The sequence below is a fragment of the Rhinolophus sinicus genome, chromosome 1 (assembly GCF_057876585.1).
Source record: "Rhinolophus sinicus isolate RSI-liver-muscle chromosome 1, RSI-T2T, whole genome shotgun sequence".
In the NCBI taxonomy this organism is placed as follows: Eukaryota; Metazoa; Chordata; class Mammalia; order Chiroptera; family Rhinolophidae; genus Rhinolophus; species Rhinolophus sinicus.
The window spans coordinates 174,605,785-174,624,483 of NC_142501.1; the positions used below are offsets into that span (position 1 = coordinate 174,605,785).

Genomic DNA, 18,699 nt, shown 5'->3' on the forward strand with positions numbered 1-18,699 from the left:
ATAAGTTTCCTGCCTGTATGTACTTCTTCTCTTGGGTTTGCACCCTATACTCATATGTTATAAAACTCTTGGTTGTTTGGTTTGGTTTGGTTTTGGCCTTTACAGTACTTATTTCAGTTAGTGAAAATTATATGGCAGAGAGTAGAAGAATGTTCCTGATTCAGTTGCTTTGCGCTGAGTTGCTGGGTATTGATCTCTTTGTCAATTGTGTCTAGCAGTCAGTAAGGATTACTAAAGCGACTTTGTCATACGGATATCAGCGTTTGCAGAAATGCGATAGAATAAAAGATGTCACAAATATATTTTAAAGCGTTTCCTATGGAATTATTGAGATTCTGTATAAAGCTAATCTAGGTGAGCCCTGGAATAAAGAAAATAAAAGTTGAGGTCTAGCATCATTGCTAATTTGTCTCTGGTGGGACTGAGAGTTGGCAGCAAAGCTGAGAATAGAGGCTAACTCTCCTGATTCCCCATTTAGTACTCTTTCCTCTATGCCCTCAAGAGCTCATAGTCTCACAGTGGGTACCAGGAAATAAAAAAGACAGTGATAAAACTGGGAATGTATTAAGGAGAGCACAGAAAGGAAAATGGAATCCAAATGGAGAGACTAGAAAATGTTTCTGAAAGGAGATGATACAGAACTTCAGAGCTGACGCGGTAAAGAGAAGAAAAGAATTCCCCAAGCTGTGGAAGCAGCATATTTAAAGGCCTGAGAGCTGTGAAAGTAGAGAACCTGGTCAGAGACTGCAGCTAGTCCAGGGCGTCTGGGTAAGCTGGAGCGTGGGAAAGGGGAGGCTGGATATAGAAAGTAGAAAAAAAAAAAACAAGTGCTTTCTATGCTATACTTAAAGATTAAAATTTTACCAAACCTTTTGGGATGACATTGGAAGATTTTATACCAAGTAGCATTGTGATTAGATTTGCATTTTAGAAAGAGTGCTCTGGCTGGAGAACGTTTTGGACTCTGGGGTGAAGAGAGAGGACTGCAAAGACTAAAGGCAAGGTGCCGAGACTAAGAGGAAACTTGCAACGCCCTGGAGAGAGCAAAGCAAAGTTCAGAGGCAGTAAAGAAAGTAATGTTGTGAAAACACAGACTGTAGATGTTTGTTGCATGACACCAAATCGAAACGTGCAGAAGGATATAGGAGGTTGACCTTGAGGTGACTGAGGCACCCGAGTAGGGAGACACCTAGTTGGTATATGGTTCTGTGCACCTGGTACTCAGGAGACCATTCAAAAGAGAGAGAGAAAAAGTGGCAATTATGAATCCCATCATTCATTCAAAACATCTAGTGAGCATTTACAAAGTGCCGGGTGTTGTGACAGGTTCTGGAAATTCAGAGGTTAATCCAGTCATAGTCCATCCTTGTCTCCCAGGAATTTATAGTTTACAGAGGACACAAGATACATATAAAGAGTTAAGGGAAGGAAAGAATTACAGGTTCTATTATGCAATTGTGTCCAGAGCACATGGGGTCGTCAGTTCTCTCTGGGAAAAGTTAATTTGCTGCAGTGCTCTGAAGTTATATTCTCGAGGTCCTTAAAAAAAAATTTGCATAAGTGATGAAGTGCTAACTTGCTCAGAAGTGTCCTTTGGCATTTGAACTTCATGAATAACATGCTCATTGGTGCGTTTATCTAAACAATTGTTTCAGGAATAAGAGTAGTAACTAACGTTTATTAATTGTCTACTACAGGTCAGATAATAGTCTGAATATTTCAAATGTATTTTCTCATTTGATCCTCCCAACGACCCCAGGAAATTAGTATTTTTATAATCACTATTTTATATACTTTTTTGTAGTTAATATGTTATTTATTTCTTAATAAAAACAATTATACACAGTCACCTTGTATAAATAATGTAAATCAATTTATTCAACACAAAATAGCACTTTGAATTTTTAATCACAATAACTAGAAACTCAAAGACACTGAGATGTAATAATTTGTTATGTAGTTGCCTTACTTTCATGGAAACACAACTTTCCATGCTGATTTTCACAGCTAATCTGTATTTTACACATGAGAGAATCAAAGCACACGAAAAATAAGTAATTTAGACGAGGTTTCCAGTTAGAAAATGGCTGATCTAGAATTCAGGCATGCAATCTTGTATCTCCTTATAGGGAGAATAAGAATAAGTGGCAATAGGAAGGATCATAAAATGCTTTTTCCATCATCAGTTGTGTATGAATGTTGACTTTTGGTATTTCCCTCTTTTTAAAAAATTATTATAGGGTTAATTTTTTTCAGAAGCTCATCATTGTGTCGGTTGAATAAGCACACCAGACCCCCTCCTTTTACATGTGTGAACTCCCAGAATGATGTAAGCTCCTTATACTCCTCAGGTCTGCATGGAGCCCTTACAGCATCTTTCTTTTACAAAGATACTTAATTCTTTTTTTTTTTTTTAAAGATTTTATTGGGGAAGGAAGGGGAACAGGACTTTATTGGGAAACAGGGTATACTCCCAGGACTTATTTCCAAGTCAAGTTGTTGTCTTTTCTGTCTTAGTTGTGGAGGGCACAGCTCAGCTCCAGGTCCAGTTGCCGTTGTTAGTTGCAGGGGGCACAGCCCACTGTCCCTTGTGGGAGTCAAACCCGCAAGCTTGTGGTTGAAAGCCCACTGGCCCATGTGGGAATCGAACCGACAGCCTTCGGAGTTAGGAGCACGGAGCTCCAACCGCCTGAGCCACCGGGCCGGCCCAAAGATACTTAATTCTTGTAAATGATTGGTTAGTATAACATATCTATCGAATAATTATTTTGGCTGAGAGAAGTATTATAATGGAGAAAGTTGCAATTCATTAAAAGAAAATTATCAAGCACTTACTCCTGTGTGTCAGGCAGGCACTGTGCCAATTTCTAGAGATGAAAACATAAATTCAATATGATTTCTGCCCACATATTAGAAGGAAATAATGATTAAAGCATTCATTTCTGGTTCCCCATAAAGAAAACCCACCCACAGAACATACAAAAGGCCTAACTCTTAGTGGGTGATATTGAGAAAATCATATCCTTGCACGAATATATTTAGCTAATATATTAAGACACAACAATCACTTAGTTTTGTTTTCAAAGTAAGGGCCATTATTAGACCCTGGGAAGTTTCCTTTTACTTTTATCATCGATTTGCTGGGTAGTCCAGTGTTTTACTTTATAGCGTCACTCTTGTAGAACTAACACTTAACCTTTATACCCTGGATCTACATGTTTGGGTGTATTCGATTGACTGAGAATCATTGACATTTGTGTGTGTGTGTGTGTGTGTGTGTGTGTGTGTGTGTGTGTGTAAGGAAGTAAATTAGCTTCTTGATTTCCTTTGTTGGTTTTGTTTGCTTTTGTTCATTTTCAGCCTTCCAAAATACTTAATGACTAACCAAGAATGCGACCACCCTCATTGTTTCTACATTAAACAGGCTTAGTCAAGCCAAGGTCTCTTTTACTGGCCCCATTATCACCTTTAAAAAAAAAATCAATTCTAGATGCATTTCATTTTAGTATCATTATTTTCTCTTATCTTTCCAACTCTAAATCTTCTATCAGTTATAGCTATGTTCTGGAGAAAAGACAGAGATCTTCAGCCAAATATTCAGTTTCTGGACACTGCGTGATAAAAAGCAATGTAACCCCATGTCTCATGGCTGCTCTGAGGAAAAAAACATCATAATGTGAAAAAAGGTCCAACACTGGGATATTGAACATACATCTGTTTACTTCACTGCAGTGCTGTAAGGACAAATATGGTAAACCTGTCCTTAATTATCTGACTTGAATCTCCTCAAAAGCAAGGAATAGGAATAGGAATTTTGTGAATACGTATGAAACATACCATACAGAAGCCAAAACAATTTACTAAATTTTCTGCTTCAAATTTTATTCTCTTAGTCTACACCACAGTACAATGGCTGCAGCAATTATAATCTTAAAGTGAAATTAATATTCAATTAATTAGAATGTATTGTGTTCCAGTCCTGCTGATAATTTTGTTTGAAGTTATGTTTGAACTTTAAAATACTTGATCAGTTGTTTTTGCTTATGATTATGAAACACAGTTAAGTTTTTAAATACAAATTAATTTGGGTCATGATTTAAAAAGCATAGTTATGGAAGCCACCTCACTGGCATACCATAACTGATGATAATTCCAATGTAACTGCCGATTTGACTTTTCAGGTTTTATAGAAATTGCCATTAAGCTATATTTGAGGACACAGAAAGAGGAAGCTATCTTGAATATTAAGTTAGATCAGTAGCAACCAGGCTCCTGCCTCCAGTCTGGCTCATTCAGATTCATCCTGAATTTTACAATTAGATTAATCTTTCTAAATAGCAATATGGTCATGTTACTGTTTAGCTCAAAACCTTCAGTAGTTTTTTTATTATCTACAGAAAGGTTAAGGCGTTGATTATAGCAGTGGTCTCAGAAAAGGAAAAAGAAACTAAGCATGCAAATATGTATTTCTTCTACATAAAATCATATGTGTATTGCTGTAATTATCTAATATCTTAAAGTATAATTCTTAGCACAGAGCTTATTGTTTATTATCCTGGTTTAAATTCATGTCTCATCTCAAATGGTCTGCTTGCTTGACTAATTTAATTAGATTACTTCCTCCTCTCATATCTGATTTGATGATCATTTGTTTAACCTACTTGTCAAAGAAGGCCAGGGGAAAAGTCAGCTTTGTGATTTTTTTGTGTCTGTCTGTGCTTGCATTTTAATATTTTCTATTTACAGTTCCTTTGCAGGGTTTTCTCATTGTCTATTTACAATTGTCTAAAATATATTATAAAATCCATCAGCTTACATCAGTAGATTGTAGAACATGCAGCTAGCAAAGACTTTAAGATCTAGTCCCTGATACAATATCTAATCTTGACTTTTGTTTCTGGAAATATGGCAGAACTGGTTTACAAACCAGTTGTATGGCAAACTGATGTTTACAGAAATCTTTTCTAGTAGGACACACCTAACAATATTATATAAAATATTTTTCAAAAGAATTACCGATTAATGCTGGAAGAGAACTTAAGGAATCTTCAGAGGCCAAAAACAATAAGAAAGTGGAGAGTGAGAACTCGGTTTTACTGGACCACCCACGTGGTAAAGAGATAAAGCTGGGCCTCTGACCAGGACAGAAGTTTAGACCTGAGACCTTGGAATAAAGTATGGACACTTAAAGGAAAATATCCTTATTAGGTGAATTAGGAAAACATTTACCGTCCTTACAGAGAGAGATACCTACCATGTTCTGGGAAGACTGAAAACAAAAGAAAAGTTCTAATAATTCGTAATGTCAAGCTTGAACTCACATGGTTTCTTGCCTAGAATCCATATTCACTATCTTTGTCACCCCCACTAGAAAAAAAAAACAGAACAAAAATTGAATTTAAAGTAATTCCAGGTTGTAGTGCTCTCTGGAAGAGAGCACATTAAACTTAGGTGTCAAAGAATTCTCAAAGATAAAGTTCCAAGGAAAATCAGCTCAAAATAAAAAAATCACCACATACACATGAAAACTAAACATTGTGAGTGAGAGCCAACAGAAACAACAAATAATTGTATTCACATCTTACAAACAACAGATATTAGAATTGATAACAAAAGAGACTATGAAATAAGTATGTTTAAAGATAAAAAATAATTCAATGAAATTATAATGAAAAAGCAAATGACTACCATAATTGATTAAGAAAATTTGTAAAAGTACAAAAATGAATTTTTAAAAATGAAAACTATAATATTGTCATTGGAAGCGCAGTCTTTTGGCTAAATAGCAGATTTGAAATGGCTCAAAGCATAATTAGTAAACTGGAACATAACAGAGCTAAATAAATCACAAAAATGTAAATAGAAACACAAAGATATGAAAGAAAAAGATCAGGAAATACAGGATAGAGGGAGAAAGCTCTACATACCTATAATGAATGGATATTTCACTAAGAGAAAATACAGAGAATGGGAAAGGGAATTTAGAAAGATAATGACTGATAAAAATAATGAAATCTTGCTGTTTATGAAAACATAGATGGTATTGTGCTATGTGTAATAAGTCAAATCGAGAAGGACAAATACCATATGATTTCACTTATATGTGGAATCTAAAACACAAAATAAACAAACAAAAAAGAAACAAATTGATAGATACAGAGAACAAATTGATGGTCGCCAGATGGGAGGAGGATTGGGCTGGGTGAAAAAGGTGAAAAGGATTAAGAAGTACAAATTGGCAGTTACAAAATAGTCATGGGGATGTAAAAACAGCATTGGGAATATAGTCAGTAATATGGCAATAACTGTGTGTGGTGCCAGATGGGTACTATACATATTGATCACTTCATATGGTATATAAATGTTCATTACTATGTTGTACACCTGAAACTAATATAATATTGTACGGCAACTATAATTGAAAAATACATTAAAAATAAATTTAAAAAAAGAGGTAATGGCTGAAAAAATTTCCAGAAATAAAAGGTATCATTCCTCATGATTCAGAAGACCAATGAATCCAATGGAAAATATATAAAAAGAAATACACTCCTTATCACACTGTTGTGAAATTTCAAAATACCAAAGGGACACTCTCAGAAGTAGCCAGCTCATCTTAACACACCGATTAACTGAGTTCTCAACTGCAGTAAAAAAAACCCAGATGATAGCAGTATGATTATTTAGTTGTCAACCGAGTGAGTTCCCTATCCTTACGTGGCATTTGGAAATATGTGAGAATGTTTTCATTGTCATAGTGACGGAAGTGTGACTGACAAGTTTCTTAACTTCTCTGTGTCTGTTTCCTTATTATTATGGGAAAAATAATATCTCATGAGATTGTGGTGAAGATTACATGAGTTGGATACTAGACAGCATTCATAACAATGCACGGCACAATAAGTGCAAAGTAATTGTAGCTATTCTAGTACCCTGAGGCTACCTCTAGTAATGCAAAGAGGTGTACAATGAAGAATCGTCAGACCCAAATTTCCAAGAAAGTCCCCCAAAACACTAAAAACCTATCAAACTTCTTTTGACACTATTCCCACTACTTTTCTCCATCTCACTTCAATACATGTCATCCTCTAGTCACTCTCTGAATTCACTTTTTCATCCAACAAATAGTTACAGAAAGCAATACTAAGCTCCAGGAACTATGCTTTGCATTGTCTTCTGATTATATCTTTGCAAATTCCTTGAGGGCATATGTGGCAGACGCTAGCTAGTGTCTGGCCATCTCACTGCCTCTTTCAGTTCATTTGGGGAGTTTCCTTGTCTCAGCCTCCCTTGCACTGGCTGCACAGCAGGATTCTGGTTAGAGGAATGGTAGAAATAACACCACTTACAGGATGATCGAAACCTCCAGTGAGAAACCTATGAGGCAGGAGATCTTAGGCTCTTCTCCCTTACTCTCTTTGCTTCTGAGCATGCCGAATGTGGAGTATCCAGGGGCAGGCAGACGCCAAGGAGATCAGGAGCGTTCAATCAGCACATCTAAAACTTCTAGTCAGACTTTGACATAAGCAAGAAATGAATCGTTATTGTTTTAAACTACTGAAAATTTAGTCTTGACCAACATAGCACAATTTTTTTCCTTTTCAACTATAAACCTAGAACAGAACACAGTGCCTGGTTTATAGTAGATCTCTATAAATGTTTGTTAAGACAAAGGAGTGAAGGAAGAGAGGGAGGGAGGGAAGAGATAATCTCCAAATGAACATATCTATTCCTTATTTTATTTGAAGTGATTATTCTAACCTATCTACAACTTTTTCAGTTTTAACAGTCATTTCTACCCCCCAAACTTTTTTCTTTTTTCTAAAGAAAACTCCCTTCTCTGTCTCTCATTTATTTGCATTTACTATAAAGAAATACAAGACCTCTTTAATGGTAATGCTGACTTCTCAGGTACTGCTCATAATGGATTGAAGTAAGACTGTTTACATACCAAAGGAAAATGTAGAATTGTTCCTCAAACATTTCCTCTTCTAGAAAGCAAAGCCATCCTAAGCATTGGACCCTTGGAGTTAGAGTGGAGGTGATGCAGTAGGATCTGATGGAAACTTCTGGATGAGGCAGGAGAGCTTAGACTCGTCCTGGAGACCATGCAGATACGATGAGCTCAGTGGCAGAATCGGGAGGAGGACAAGAGGAGCATGAGAGAGGGGCTTCCCTCTTGCTTTACCCTCACCCATCTCTTGCCATAGACTGCACTAAAATTGAACTGGGAAGATAGGTCAGAAGAATCAGTGGAGGGCAAGAGGGGGAACAGAGGGAGAAGAGGAAGAGATGTCTCAAGATCAGCAGCTGGAAGGAAATGAGACCCTCCACTCAGCACTCGGGCAGGTTTTCCTGTGTAAGCACTGTTTGTAAATTAAGCTTAAATACTTTGTGGACTATCATACATGTCTTAATGCTAATACACAATTAGATGTTCTTTTTAATTTTTACAATTAAAATTATTCTGAAACTTTCAAGATAGAGCGAATAAGCCAAGCACTTCAATTGGTGTTAAATTTGTCTACGTTTGAAAACCACACATGTATGTGTTTCATTTACTGTTATTTTTCTTATAATTTCTCCAAGATTTCTTTGGAAACAAGCACTGTTGTAAGTGCACTGGTGTATCCAGGGAGAGAGTTAGAAGCCTAGTTTTAAACATATGGCTAAACAAATACATAAAAGTATTTGGAAATGAATTTTTCCAATCACGAACGTTTTTACCAATGCTTGGATAAGCACAAAAGAAACTTTTATAGCTCTCTGGTGATGCTTTGATTTAAGATGAGAAAATGCTGGTAATCATTTTTTCCTTCAGTACTTTATTTATAACCTTTGATCTTTTCTATAAAGGAAAACAATTTTATGAGTTTCAACTGAAAAAATACATATTTTTATATATCATGCTATTCAAACCAATACATGTTCTGATTTTTTAAAGTGCTCTTATCAGAGTAATCTTTATAATTTTCGTCGACACTCTTGACAAAACACTTTTTAATACACAGATCCTTAAACATTTCATTGAATTATGTGTTCATAAACTTCATATTGTTTCTTTCTGAAATAAAAACTTTAGACTAAGATTTTAAGGAGCCCATGAGCTACTCTATTGCATATCAGAATATGTAGAGATGGTTTCCTTGTAATTCTCCCAGGAACCCCAGTTTTCGAATCATGAATACAGATGACATACTTCAAGACTGACCATTGAAGAATGGGGCTTCCTTATAGCAAGATAATATAAGAAGGTGGGAAGGAAGTGGATTAGAACAGTGGTTTTCAGTCTCTCGTCTATATGACCATTGGAGGTTTTAAAACTAAATAAGGAGTTTATATGCACATCAAACACAAACTTTATTCAGAATAAATAAAATGTCTTTCAAATATACTGGTGGTGCCAAAAAATTGTGTATACAAGTGGACATTTTGGTCAACGTTGCTCAAGCAGTAGTTCACCATAATCAGATGTGTCTGGACGCTGATGGTAACCACTTTGAGCACCTCTTCTAATTGCAGAAGTCACACGTGACTTGTATTTCTCTTTTGTTATTAATATATATTGAGTATTAAAATTTTAATACAATTTTCCTTTCTTAAAATGTATATACATTTTTTGGCACCCTTTGTTTGCATTAATAATTCTCAGATTTATGTAGATGCTTTTAAAAGTAGCAAAATATCAAACTGTTGCTGGACTCATGGTGGCAATTGCCACTATCTGTTCCCCATCAGCTACTTTCAAGTGGAATGTGAATTAAGACCCCTTAATAGAGCACAACGAGAGGAGGACTTGGTCTATTTGAGAGCAGAGATGTCCTGAAATTTCTATTTCCATTGAAGCAAATAGTCTCCACTAGATGTTCCTCTTTTCTCAGTAAGAATTGTCATCCTTTCCTTCTAAAGACCAGCATGTCTTGGTAATAGCTGCAGAGGTCAGTTCTCAGTCAAGTTACAGGTTGTTGGTTTTGTTGACTGAAGGCCCAGCTGCCTATGGATAAGCTTCCATGATGGTGATTGTCGATATGACTCAGGCTGTGAATAACCTTGCTTCAGTCTCTGTTGTAGTCTGTCAGCCTGTTGGGATATCTAGGTGTTTCAGTTTGTACTAATACCCTTTTTGCTATTTGCTTGAATATTTGAAGACAATTGAAACTCCTGGATACAGGCTTTCCTGCAAGAATAAATCTGTGTTGTCAACTGCTACAGTTGACGTAGGTTTTCTTAGGTCTGTCCTGCTCTGGTGGAGGGTTTGTTGCCATCCCTGGATCTACTGTCCTAGCCAGTCAAGTGCCATACAGCATCATAAAAGCTCAAGAATGAACTCCAAATGGAAATGTTCTCTAAACGATAAGAGTTAGTCTTCATTTAGAAGAAGAAAGCCTTTTCCTTTTCTGGAGAGTTCTAAACTTTTTTTTTTTTTTTTCATTTGCCCTGTGCTTCAATTGAACCAAACATTTCATCTTGATTTTGTTGAGCTGTGATGGTTTTTTTTTTCCCCAGACAGAATGTTAATGACCCAGATTGTTTTAAATTTTCAACTGTCTCTCTCAGTAGTCCGCAAACTAGGGCATACAAAGACATTTCGTGGTGGATGTGAACATAGAAAGGTTAAAGGGAATCAATTTCCTAATGCTTAGCTTTCATATGTACTTTCCCTTAAAACTCATCTGCTTGAAAATACGACTGTGTTCAAGGAGCCATGCCAATTTTCCTCTCCCACCTTCCATTTCACAATATAAAAGTGAGGTGAACAGTTCAGCCATTCCAAATTTTCCTATGTACATTGTATCAGGGTGTAAAGATTTCTGAAAGTGCCAAATATAGGAAAAACTCAAAATTTGCTGTCAGTGAAAAAGCTCATTTAAACAAGGTACCATAAATCTACGGTAGGAGTTTATGTATTTCCCTATCTTATACATATTTCTGTGCATGGTTTTAGAAATGGAGCGTTTTGGCCCGTTTTGGAATATTCTGAATTAAATATTTTGTAGAGTAGGAGTAGCAAGAGTGATCACTATTTATATTTACTATTCATTTCTTCTCTCCCCTAATCACAGGCAACAAAAATAGATTTCACCCGTGGGAGTGAGCAAAGCAAAGACAGCATCAGTAATGCATACTAAAAGTGACAGCACTTTAATTCATCTACTCAGAAAACTCAGTTTTTTGAACTCTTTTCCTCCAAATAGTCTTGTGCATCGCCCTATGTCAGCCATTAACTTCTAGGATCATGGACTACATCTTGTCATTTCCAATAGCTGCAGCATCTCCGCGGTCTCCCACCACCACAGGTATCTACTCACCAGTAAACGTAATCATGTACTCTGCTTTCCCAACTGTTGGTATAGGTAACTGTCATGCTGTCGGTAGAAAGCCAGTTCCTCTCCTTAGACAAAGATCCCATCCACTCTCTCCCTAATAAGTCCTGAGAACAGCAATTCTACCACTTCCTACATTATCAATTTTTCACTCTCTACAGAATATTTCCTATCAGTATCCAAACATGCTGTTATTTTTTTTCTTTCTTAAAAACACTCTCTTTTAACTTCACTTACTCTGAAAACTACCATCCTTTTTTTTTTTTTTTTTTTTGGTCTCATTTCTAATAAAATTCTTTAAAAGAGTTACCTATATTTCTTTCTCTGACTCCTCCCGTTCCCTCTAAGGATTACAAAATTAGGCCTTCGCCCATCCTTACATCAAAAGTTTAGTACAGAGTTCACTAATGACTTTCACAGTCATGAAATCCAATGATCAATTGTGCTTCTTGATCAAAAGGATTTAGTTGATCAAAAGGATTTAGTATGGTTGATTAGTCTTTCCTCCTTGATATAAATTTTCATATAAAAATTTTCATTCAGTATTTCTCCTCCCTCACTAGTTTATCTTCCTCAGTCTCCTTTGTTTTTCTGTTGTTGTTTTTTTCTGTTTGTTTGTTTGTTTGTTTTTCTCTCTTAACCCCAACCTCAAAATACTGGTCTACCACATGGTTCAGTCTTTGATCTGCCAACTTTCTCAACACTGATTCCCTGAGTGATATCATTCAACCTCATGGCCTTAAGTAACATAGTCCCTATCGCCAATGACTCTCAAATGTATATATATATATATATATATATATATATATACACACACACACACACACACACACCTGTCCCTGAGTCATTCTTTACTCTTTTCTTTCTCTCGTTACATATTCAATGCATCTAGAAATTGTGTGACTCACCTTTAAAAACATCCATAGTCACACCACTTCTCACTAGCCTGTTCTGAGACATCATCATTTTTCACTTATAATTATTCAGTAGCCTCCTTAGAGGTCTCCTGACTTCTACCTTTGCTACCATACAGTCTATTCTCAGCAAAGCAACCAAAATGATCCTTCAAAAATGTGGTTGAGATCGTGTTATTTCTCTGCTTAAGATCCTCCAGTGCCCTCTCCCCTGAGTGGCTGCCAGTGCCCCTCCGGGTGTGGCCTCCCATTGCCTCTCTGAATTCCTCTTCTGCTAACCCCTCATCCCTTACCACACTCCAGAAACATCGGCCTCCTTGTGCATGCCTGGCAAGCTCCCACATTAGGGCCTTTGCTCCCTTTTTCTGGAATGTTGTTCCCCCACTTGGCCATCTTCTCCCCTCTTTTAAGTCATTGCTCAAATCTTATTAATACTACAAACTATCCAGTTTTCTCCTCCTACCTTTTTATCCCTGAACTCCCTTTTTCGCTTCTATTTTTTCTTTTTTCCCATGTCACATATCACCTTCTAACATACTATTTAATTTAGTTATTATGCTTACTATCTGTTTCTAGACTCTAAGCTCTTTGAGTCTCGGTTTATTTTGTTTACTGATGTATCCCATAAACATAGAAGGTGCTCAAAAAATCTTTGTTGAATAAATGAATGAAAAAGCTTTTAGAGGACATGCAAGCAAACAATTTTGAAAACCACTGATATGATTTCCAATTTCATAAGGGAACTATAAGTTCAAATGAGACATGTCTAAATGAAAACCTTAGCTTCAACTTATGGTTTCAGTTTTTTAAAACTCAACAGTTTTAAATTTGGAAACTGTTTTAAGTCATTTTGTGAAATGTAGTTCTGAATGAACACTAAAAGATACAAACTATTTTTCAACTCAGAGCAATGAGGAAGCATTACCTAATTCACGACCAACTTAAAATAGGACATTCTCTGTATGTCTGCTTTTGAAAAAGACTGGAGAACTACCCAGGCATCATACTATATGGCTATATATTTTTTAAAAAGACAAAATGAAAAATTCATTTATTGCCTTAGTTTTTTAAATGCCAATCTTCAGCATTTCTTTGTTAACTATAAATTCTGTTAGCAAGAGCCAATTCCGGTGCCTGTATTTTAAAATAAGAAAAAGGCTCTTTATAAATTACAGTTAAGAGTTAAAGTCTCTTCCTTCCAAGAGTGCCTTAGAAATTGCTGGCTTAAAAATTCAATAATTATTCCCTCCAAATAGCTAAACTTAATCATTAGAAAATTAACTGACGAATACCTTAGGAACAACGTGGCTTTGTGAAAAAATATCCTGTGGATCATTCTAACTTTTTTGCAGACCAGAATGACAGGACCTGTTACAATAGGTATCATTTATCTGGACTTGAATAGAATCCCTGTAGGAATGGAAATCATGACCCCAGAAAAATACTGTCTTGCATGAGTGTCATCCCTTTTTTTTCAGTCAGTTTCTAGTCAGACTGTAAGTGAGCTTTCTGCACATACTGCTTTTTGTGGTTATGGTAAGAATTCTGGGCTCATAACCACAGTTTGGTGGCATGCAACAGTAGTCAGATGCTCCAACAAAACCTTGGTGCAGGGCAGGAGAGCATACACTATAGCCAAATGGCACAAGCTCACTGTGGGTTATTTCTGGTCTATCTACGGAAGGGGAAAACAAAAATGATGCTTGAAAAATGAACTCAGTGTAACAGCAATACAGATCAACATTCTAAACAGAATCCCCCAACAATTGCCTAGCTATTATTATTATCCAATGGAAATATTTTCCCAGAAAACAAGTCCTCAAAGGTAACATTGACCTATAAGCCAAGTATTATGTAGAGTTTATGTGGCATTTAGTTTTTTTTTTGTTTTGTTTTGATTTTAATTTGATGATCACAGTAATGGAATGTAGAGCACATAAATTAAAATCATAGGTAATTTCAAATTAGAATAAGATATTTGCCACTATAATCAGATATTTTGTCCTAGTCAGAAAAAATTGAATTCAATTTAAAGATTCATGTTCATATAATGATCCAAACACAGAAGAACAAATACACCAGTTAAATTCAAGAATGTGTGGCTTAGCTAAAAAAGGAGATAGTAATCACAGAGAACACAAATAATAACATATTAGAAATGCATGATAGTGTTTAAAAGTGCATATGATACCAGGATTTTTAAGGACACAGTTGTAACAGAAAAAGGGAATTACTCTGAACTCTGGTACAAATATTAACATGTCTTGTACGCAATTTATGAGAGACATGAAAAACTTAAAATTCATAGGCATGAATTAAAATGATTAAGGGTTTGCAAATAGGTGATAAGAGGACAGGTTAAATGAATGGGATCATTTATCCAGTAGAAGAGAAGGCTGTAGGATGACCTCAGCCTTCTAATTTATAAAGCAATATTATGCAGATGGTGAACAGCTGTTCTCCATCTCCACTGAGGACTGAACCAAAGGAAATGGGTCTAAACTTTGGCTTGTGGGATTTAAGTTAAATATAGAGAATAGTTTCCTGACAGCAAGGGTTGTAAACTACTAAGCAAATTCCTGAGAGGCATTATAGAATCCCCTTCCCTGGATATCTCTTAAAAACATAAATTGCTTTACCATCTGCAGGCAATGAGCGCATGGCAGTGTTGCAGAGAATAGGTGATAACTCAAAATCCTGTCTTTATGAGTTACTATAATCCAATGTGATATTTCCACCCAAGTAGATTTCTATGTATTTTGGTTTGGGGATTTTTTTTTTTTTTTTTTTTTTTTGAGAAGCGATGTCTTAGTGGTTGAGAATTTTACTCACACCAATACATTTTCTATGGAAGTTAAACACATTTCCCTCTACTTCATTTAAAAATAAATGCGGCTCATTTTCACTGGTCTCCAGAAATAGTTCATCCTTGTGGGACTTCCAGACAATGAAATGCCTTATCCATCACTCAAGAGGAGATGTTATGAGAGCTGACAGTTGTTGCCTCAGTAATGTTATCACGCTATAGCTAGAGCATTGTTTCTAGGAGACGTTTGATCAGTCTGTTTTCACATGGTGGAGATATTTCAACTGTTAATAACACAGAGGCTTGAGAGTGACTCACAGCTTTATAAGAACAATAGTGTTTTATTTTCAGTTTGCATGTATTTAAGCCTTCATTTTTCATTTGAAAGAAGAGAAGATAAAAACTATTTTATGTCCCTGGGCATAAGAATTTAGCTCTGTGCATCTGCTGCTCTTCCTACCTGAATAAATCAGACAAAGTAAGTAAATGTGAGGCTTATTGTTCATGCATGTGTGTTCAGGGAAAATTAAACATTTAATGTCCAATACTAAATTTTCTAAGGAGGCAATATATGTTGGCTATAGTTGTTAATGCTTTAACATATGAGCTTTTATGTCATTTATGACCTTGACGGGAGGTTTTTTTTTCCCTATACAAAAATGTCATGCTTAATATTGGCTATGAGACCTTTCCATAACTATTACCTTATTAATGTCTTTGAGAGCTTAATAAGTTGCTATTTTATGAAGGATAACCCAAATAAGTCAAACACTTTGCCCAAAGTCCCATGTTTAGTAATTGGAGAAGATAGAACTAGATCTCAGAAAGTCTGTGGGTGGATGTTTACCTGTAACTCCTCGTCCTTGCCTCTTCCTCTTCCCTGTCCTCTTCCCTTCCAGTCAGAAGACCACAGCACCACTTCTGTCATGATTCTGCCAAAGATACCTGAATTTAATAATGAGGAAACACTTTTTTTTTCATGTGGGATATTTTACAAAATAATTGGTTATAATATTCAAAAATGTGAAGTCCATGAAAGTCAAGGGAAGATAGAGGGTACTTCCAAATTAAAAGAAACTAAAGAGACACAACAACCAATGCAACGTATGATTCTAGGTTGTATTTTTTGCTATCAATGACATTATTACATTAAAGTGTTTCAATGTCTTAAGGGGGAAAGAGGTTCTTAGTGGATATAGATATACCACTAGCACCCAAGTATACATTAGTAATATGTACTTAGAGGGACCTCAACACTTCTGCTATATGTTATCGGTAGGGCTCAGAATGTAGCACTATGTTTCTAACCTTTAATGTCCATTCTTTTCCAGAATGTTTATATACGCAGTGAACAGCCTTGGACGACAGAGATAGGGTTTCTTCTAGAGCAAAGGGCAGGCAGGCTTTCTCTCATTGTAAAAGATTCAGGTTCCTTTCCTGAACACAATCCATTGTATGTGCAGGTCTCATATCGCCCTCTCTGAGTTGCTCTGTAGAAATCGGGGCTCAGGGAACCAGGGCCTAAAAATGCTGATTCTCTGGCTACTGCTAACGATGTGAGTAATACACTGTCCTTCATCTGTGACCCAGGAGTCTTACTTCTTGTACCAGCATTCATGAAACTTTGACAGGTTAAAGTGCAAGTAGGTTAAATCTCAAACCCTTTCCAGTTTTTGACAGTTCATTCCTCCACTAGTTTCATTCACAATAACATAGTGATTCCCTATTCCATATAGACTAATTTGTAAAGTCAACCACTATAAACCACACCATATAAAACAATAGACGGAAGGGAAAAAGGAAGAAAAATGTAATCGGTTATATGTATGTATACATATACATAACGTATGATAAGGTAAGATGAAGTATAGATTACTGTAATCCCCATTTTTGCAACTGATCAAAGGCCAAAATTTGTATGTATAGCTTCTTTTTCCAATATCCATTTTACATTCTTCTTGCCCTTGGTTGGTGTAAGTTCTTTATTAGTGAAATGTGATGACTCAATAATAATATATTGTGGTATATTATACAATGGAACGCATATCTCAAAATGGATGAAACTCATAAATATAAATGTTGATGATAAAGTAAGTCACAGGTATCATTTATGCTAAAAATAAGCAATATATCAAGGGGTAATATGTGTACCTAAACTATAGTGACAAGAAATGATATGACAAAAATTATAAACATCAAAATCAGAACAGTGTTACCTCTAGGGAAAAGGGAAATTTGTTCACATAGCCTTCAAAAGCTAGATACTGTTCTATTTGTTGGGATGGATGGTGTGCACAGATATTTGTTTTATTAATATTTTGTAATATATTTACAAAATAAATATATTTGTTGGACATTGAGTGACACCCAAAGCCTTTCTGCCCAGCCCCAGAAAAATCAATGTAAAACAATAGTTCCTTTTAATGTATTTGTCATTTTCTTTCCCACTTATCTTTTTTGGCTATAGTAATAAATAAATAAAATAAAAATACAATTAAAAAAACACTTCTCATTATAGGTCTGAAATTCATTTGAAATCTTGAAGAAATTATTGATTTATTTTAGTGTTTTACTTACCTTTTCTTCATGGGTATTCACTTCATCTCTGGATAATAAACAGCTCTCAGGCAGTAACTATTAAGTTATAAACAGACTAAGTAGTAATGACAGGAACCTGGGTTTAAATCTTAGATTGCTCATAAAATTTGTAAGTTTCCTTTTTACCCGTTTCGGCGCAAAGCCACCTGCTGGCAGGAGAGAGTTAACCTTTAAAATATTTTAGAATGCAATTGTTGAATTCAAATGCACAGGAAAAGTACATTGATGAGGCTGTACTTCTAAAGACTATTAAGGAGACTGAAAATGTTAATGTTAAAATGTGCCATGTAGTGGAGGGAATGGCATTTTTTTAAAAGTTGAGAGTGATTAGATCAAATTGAAATATTGGCAGGAAAACCCTATTAAGAGCTGAGAGTTTGAAGGAAGGTACAGTGAGGAGGGAGGAGAATCCATTTTGAAGGTTCTTGAAAAGCAAGAGAAGATGGATTCCCGAGTACAGATGGAAAATAGTCAAGACAAGAGATGAGGACTCTCCTCAGATGCATCAGGTAAGACTGGGGAGCGCAGGTGGGAGTTGGGGAGGAACCGGAGAATTTTGATTGTATATGGCTGAAAGAGAAAATGGGATAATAGTCTAAGGAATTTAGGAGACTAGAGAAATGTGAAAGAGTTAAGCAAATAAGAAAACAAGTTGCCTAGAGAAACACACTAGGATTTCAGGGCCACACTGAGAGCCCAGTGGAAGTTGGTGATCATAAATTTCTGGTGGTACTCATATGCTCTGCCTTGTATTTTTTTTCCCCCATAATTGTTCTGTTGTCCATATAAAGAGATGAAAAAAGGAAAGTGTTGGGATAACAATGGAGGGATTTTTGTCAGATAGAAGAGGTAAGACAAAAAAGAAAAAGAGTTTATGGCATTGACAATATTGTTCTTAAAATTATAGATCATGGAAAATAAAGAGAATGGGGAAAAAAATAAACATAGAAGGAAAGATATAGATATGGGGACTGGTTCCTCATGGAGGGTCCAAAGAGGTCAAGGAATTGTCAAGGTAGAAATAGTTGAAGAAGCGAGCCAGAAAGATGAGAGGTGA

The 18,699-nt window shown here is 35.9% G+C and overlaps 1 protein-coding gene and 1 long non-coding RNA gene across 4 annotated transcripts in view; one reads left to right on the plus strand and one right to left on the minus strand.

Moving 5' to 3' along the window:
- HPGDS (hematopoietic prostaglandin D synthase) overlaps positions 1-8,774 on the minus strand; it is a 45,924-nt gene extending 37,150 nt beyond the window's left edge. Inside the window, exons 1-2 of one of the 2 annotated variants that reach the window (XM_019741098.3) lie at positions 7,952-8,774; positions 7,350-7,515 (exon numbers count right to left, since the gene is read on the minus strand). The gene's annotated coding sequence lies outside the window, so the exon portion shown is untranslated. The remainder of the gene's footprint in view (positions 1-7,349; positions 7,516-7,951) is intronic. The other variant, XM_088791946.1, reaches the window with a different exon arrangement.
- A 6,471-nt stretch (positions 8,775-15,245) lies between these two features.
- LOC109452270 (uncharacterized) overlaps positions 15,246-18,699 on the plus strand; it is a 37,185-nt gene continuing 33,731 nt past the window's right edge. Inside the window, exons 1-2 of one of the 2 annotated variants that reach the window (XR_002138117.3) lie at positions 15,246-15,522; positions 17,995-18,151. This is a non-coding gene — a long non-coding RNA (uncharacterized LOC109452270). The remainder of the gene's footprint in view (positions 15,523-17,994; positions 18,152-18,699) is intronic. The other variant, XR_002138116.3, reaches the window with a different exon arrangement.